Below are 5,366 nucleotides of genomic sequence, written 5' to 3'. Positions count from 1 at the left end.
AAGAAAGAAAGAAAGAAAGAAAGAAAGAAAGAAAGAAAGAAAGAAAGAAAGAAAGAAAGAAAGAAAGAAAGAAAGAAAGAAAGAAAGAAAGAAAAGGACTAATTGGGGAAAGAAACTTAGCAACTAATGGCACTTTGCCAGCTAAGAAGCAGATGTTTAACTATATCTGTTAATGAAACATGAATAGAAAAAATATGGCATCACAACTAGAAATTTTAATTCAGAACATGCAGAACTTAAACCCTAACAGAAACACCATGGTGGGAAAACAAAAGTATATTTGACTCATTCAAGTTTGTGCCATGTTTCTGAAGGATAGATGATTCCCTCTTTAATTCAAAGGTTGTTATAAAAAGAGCAAGTTCAAAGCCAATGGATCAGATACTTTGCAATTATTTTTGGAGTGTTCAGAATAAAACTACTGACAAATAGTGAGGGCAAAGTTCACTGAAGTGGCTAGACTATATTAGCATTTGGACCAAATGTGAATTTTAATGGATGCAGAATCTAAAAGGCAATGTACCAGTTTTGAAAGTTCAACAAAAATCACTGATCTAGAAAAATTTGCTTATGAAAACAAGTCTGTTGCCAAAAAATTAAAATCTTTCACCAGTGAGTTTATTCAACAAAATGATAGAAAGTAAAATGTCCCTTATATGAAAATTATTATTTCTGAAATTCTCCTCTGCTCAATTTACAGATCATTTCATGAGCAAATGTATAAACCTTGGCCACATCACATGTCTCCTTTATTCTTCTCTGGATACTGAGCAGTAACTACGAAATGGCTATTCCTTAAAAAGGTAAAATTTATATTTGATAACACAGCCATGCCAAATTTGTAACAACAATCTTATAAATATAGCTCAGTTAGTTATTGTATTGATATAGAGTGATGTTTGACTCATTAGAACATGTTCTACTTTTTTTGAGCCTTTTTAAAATGAAATAATATTAAGGTGAGTTTAGGCATAGAAATTTTATCCAAAGGCAAAAGACAACATTTTCTGTGATAATTTCTGAAAATGAAACATCAAAGAATCAGTATATTTAATAACTATGGTACATTACAGACTCCCAGGCACGATAAAAGCTGGGTTTTACTTACTCTGTACTGCCTACCAGATGGCAGAGCAGATAATGGCAGTCTCCTATGAGTTGCCATTAGGGTTTATAAGCTATAGAGTGAGAATTTCTTTTATTGAAGATTTATTTATTTATGTATACAGAACTAGAGTATAGGCCAGAGGGGCAGAGGCGGTGAGGGGCTTCACCAGAGACAAGAGTGGGGAGCAGAACAGGCAGATGGACGAAGAACACTGCTGAGGGGAGCAGCGGGCGGGTCAGCAGAGGTCTGCTGAGCTATGTGGATCACCTCCTGGCCAGAGATCCAGCTCGCACTGAAGTGGCTGCAGCTAGCTTTATGCGATGCGTCCTAACCCACTGTGCCACCATGGAGGGCCAGAGTGAAAAAAAAAAATTAAGAGAAATACACAGTGACATGCCTCTCAGAATACATACATATTCATTTGAGTTTAAATTACCCAGTTTAAATGTGTACTTTAACAGTGTGGTGAATGTATACTTTAACAGTTTCAGCAGGTGTGTGTTTGAGGTTTAAAGGGACTTTCTCCATTCTATTTTAAATGTATTCAAAGAAAAATGTATGTGCGCGCACACACACACGGCAGTATTCAATAAATTTTGTTACATTTCACTGAACATTTTATATACAGATAGAATACTTTGAAAAGACAAAGGAGATGTTAACCTGTGGTCTAGGGACACCTAGGTGACCCCAACTGTTAAATGATAGAAAATAATTAATGGATCACATGGTAATTATATATTTTTTTAAATTTTTTGACGACCATCCATATTATTTTCTATGGTGGTTGCAACTTTTCTGTTTATCTTGTCATAATAACGTGTCCAACAGGTGGGAAGAAAACTCATTGTGGTTTTGATTTGCATTTTCCTGATATTCAATATAGTGAATGCATTTTCAGATTCATGTTGTCCATTTATAGAACTTCATTTAAAAAAAATCCTCATCATTCAATTTTTAATGATTTTTTTCTCTTACCATAACAAAGATTTTTTTTTTTCCTTTGGTCTGAATTGCCATGATAAAGATATGGTAAAATTGGCCTTATTTTCATTTAGTTTACAAAAATAGTTCATAGTTATGAACCAAAGTTATTGAAGTATGAATTACATTACAAATAATGCAATAATACTGAAAATTATAGTTTTTACACTGTCCATCCCACAGTTTACCATTTTAACTGTGACTCTTATTGGATTTTGATTTATCTCTTTATCTATGCTTGTTGCTAATGGGGAACAAATTATTTATTACTCATGAAACCACTAACTACCAGAGTAGCAGAAAAAGAGATTATAACAATTTACATTTAAATGAGATCTGAAATGTTAATGAACAGACCCAGTATTTTAATTATCTCTACAAATACTCTAAATTAAGGTGAACTTCTGTAGATGGATCATTCCTTTAATTTTATACTATAATGCCCTACACGGTCTACGGTCCCTTGCTAGCTTCTAAAGCATAAAGTATCCATGTTAGATACATGCATTGTTATGATGCAAATTCTTACAAATAACATTGTTTGGATAATAATAAAAATAACTTTACAATTATGAATAATCGTGATCACTTTTTTTTTTTTTGCTGAGATTTGGGTTTCATTCATTATTTTCCTCTGTTTAAAAAATGAGAGACATGGATTGTTAGAAATAGATTGTTTGATAAAAAGGTTTTTCATATAACAACAAAGGTAGTTATTATGTTACAGTAATTCTGCACTGTATAAATGCATTTTAAGCAGCAAGTAACAGTAAATTGAAAATTAAAATCATATGTGATATTTCATTAATTCACTGTACTTGCAGCGAACAAAAATCATCAGTTCAACATGAAACTTTCCTCCAACTTAAGGTAGTGATTCATAGAGGGGACACAAACTATAAATATCTCAGTGTCATATTACACCCCCTGTTTAAATATTCACACTGCCCTGGAAATGTCTACTGTGCTCTCTTCCCAAATGTATGTCGTCTTCTTGATGTATGTTTGTGATGAAGCATTAAAAATATATGAACACCTCCACACTATAAGAACTCAAGTAGAGACTGAAAAAGAAAGGCCATAAGTGTTCAAGAGAAGCTAATCAATCATTTTGAAAGAAACCAGATAGAACAATAGGCCTAACGGAGTCCACCAGGTACATAGGAAAGAAGATTGAAGGTTAGGATGACAGAAACAAAACCTTAATATATCAGTTGTCACAGTGAGGTGATTTAAATGGTTTAAAATAGTGGGTTTAAGAAAATGATTATAATGCCTAGCATGTCACAATTCCACTTTATAGTGTTTGGTTTCATTTGGAGAAATTTGAATAGTTCCTTTGTAAACAGAGAAGACAGGTAAGTAGGGAAGACTGGCAAAGTAAAGGTGAAATTTGTAATGTAAATTACAGCACTGAAGGACGAAGAGAAGATAGGGAACCACAGTCATTAAACCTTCCAACATTGCAAATTTTATCTGAAAAACGATGATGCCCTTCATGGTAATCTGAGTTATTTTACTGGAAAGCACCTGAAAATACATCCTCCTATACCTATTCCTCATTTCCAAAGACAATTCCCCGATTTTAAGTATTGGTTAGAGCAATTACCCACTTGTATGGTATTTCCCTTGGCTCAGGTTGCTATAAGAAAAAGCCATATACTATAACACTAAACCAACATAAATTTAATTACATAGACCTGGAGATAAGATAAGTAAGATTAGGGTGCAAAATGGTTGCATGTTTATAAAAGGTCATCTTTCTGGTCTGCCAACAGTCATATTAATCATATTAATTGTTTTTCACCACTTGATTCCAATCAGGGCAGTATCAAACCATTTGTCCTCATTGTACACGTGAACACAGTGTTTTGTTGAAAGATAACAAACATTGAAGGATTAATGGACCGGAATAGAAACTGCTGCAGGAGACATTACCAACAAACCAAGATAAAGTTTTTATTTATTTATTTTTCACCAAATGGCTTATAGAATCAGAGAATGATTAACCATATGGAGAAAAAAAAAAGGGACATAATTACCCACAAAGGGTAGAGAAGAGTAGGATTCTTTATGGTCATCAAAAACTTGATTCCATTTTCTCCTGGGTCCCTGTATAAGGCCTAAATTTTGTGTGAATTAGAACTACTGAAATAAATTATTGAGTCTTTGTCACAGGATTATAATACTGTGACAGTTATATGACATACAGATGACAGATTAGTACTCAACAAAGCACACTCATATAGTGTTTTCCTAAAAACAAAGGACATAGTATAGAGAAGGAAAGATAAGCACAAATAAGATGGTGAGTCTGGGAGTCTTCTGAGCTCACCGGGATTCACGTAACCATATTATAAACATCAAAATTATATGCAATAAACATTTAGTTTCAGAGGAGTTTAAGCAAACATTTCCAGCAGTGATTTTTTTTTTTAATTTTTTTGTCTCACTACTTACAAAGCTAAGCCAGTACCTGTAATACTTCAAAAGAGACCTTAAGAAATCAGTCAACACATACCTAAATAATGGGACATAACTAGCTCTGGGTGTTGTTAGGAGGATTTAAATTTTAATAGTGTATTATAAATAATGATCAAAACCAATTCTTTCTTATTTAACCTAATGAAACCAGGAAACTTTGAGGTATGCCTAGAGATAAACTTAGAGCTGACCTTTCCCAGTTGAAAGATAATTGTATCATATATGCCTTCCAAAATAAATGTGTACATTTTGTTTGTTATAATTTTATAACTTTACGTATTCTCAGTTAAGTGAAGCAATACTCTTCTTTGTAATAAATCAATGAATATTTTCACCTTAACACTTTAACGTTTATTTTTTGAATGGAACACATTATTGATATGTAACAATGAATTGATTTGTCTTATAATTTATTTTAAAATTTATTTTCTAATATATTCAACTTACAGGATTTTCCTACTACAGGTATTTTTTTTTTTTTTACTTTTATGTAATACAAACTCATATACTTGCCTATAAGGAGTGTTTAACTTTTACTAAATATAGAATCTTACCCTTAGGTGGTTTTGTGAGACTTCTTTGAATAGACATTATCTTTGTCTTCTCATCATTTCCTCCTCCATTTGAAATCTAATCTGGCTTTACTACAGTTGTCTTTAATCGAAAACAGGTAAAAAATATCACACATGGCCTTCCCTGGTGGCGCAGCAGGTTAAAGCACTGCACTAAGAAGCTGAAACCACTTCTGCATGATTTCTATCCCCGCCTGCCCCTGAGGAGATCCACATGG

Source organism: Condylura cristata, unplaced genomic scaffold, assembly GCF_000260355.1.
Source record: "Condylura cristata isolate star-nosed mole 26May11 unplaced genomic scaffold, ConCri1.0 scaffold00007, whole genome shotgun sequence".
Classification (NCBI taxonomy): domain Eukaryota; kingdom Metazoa; phylum Chordata; class Mammalia; order Eulipotyphla; family Talpidae; genus Condylura; species Condylura cristata.
The sequence above is the reverse complement of the archived record's forward strand: the minus strand, read 5'-3'. Positions refer to the sequence as shown.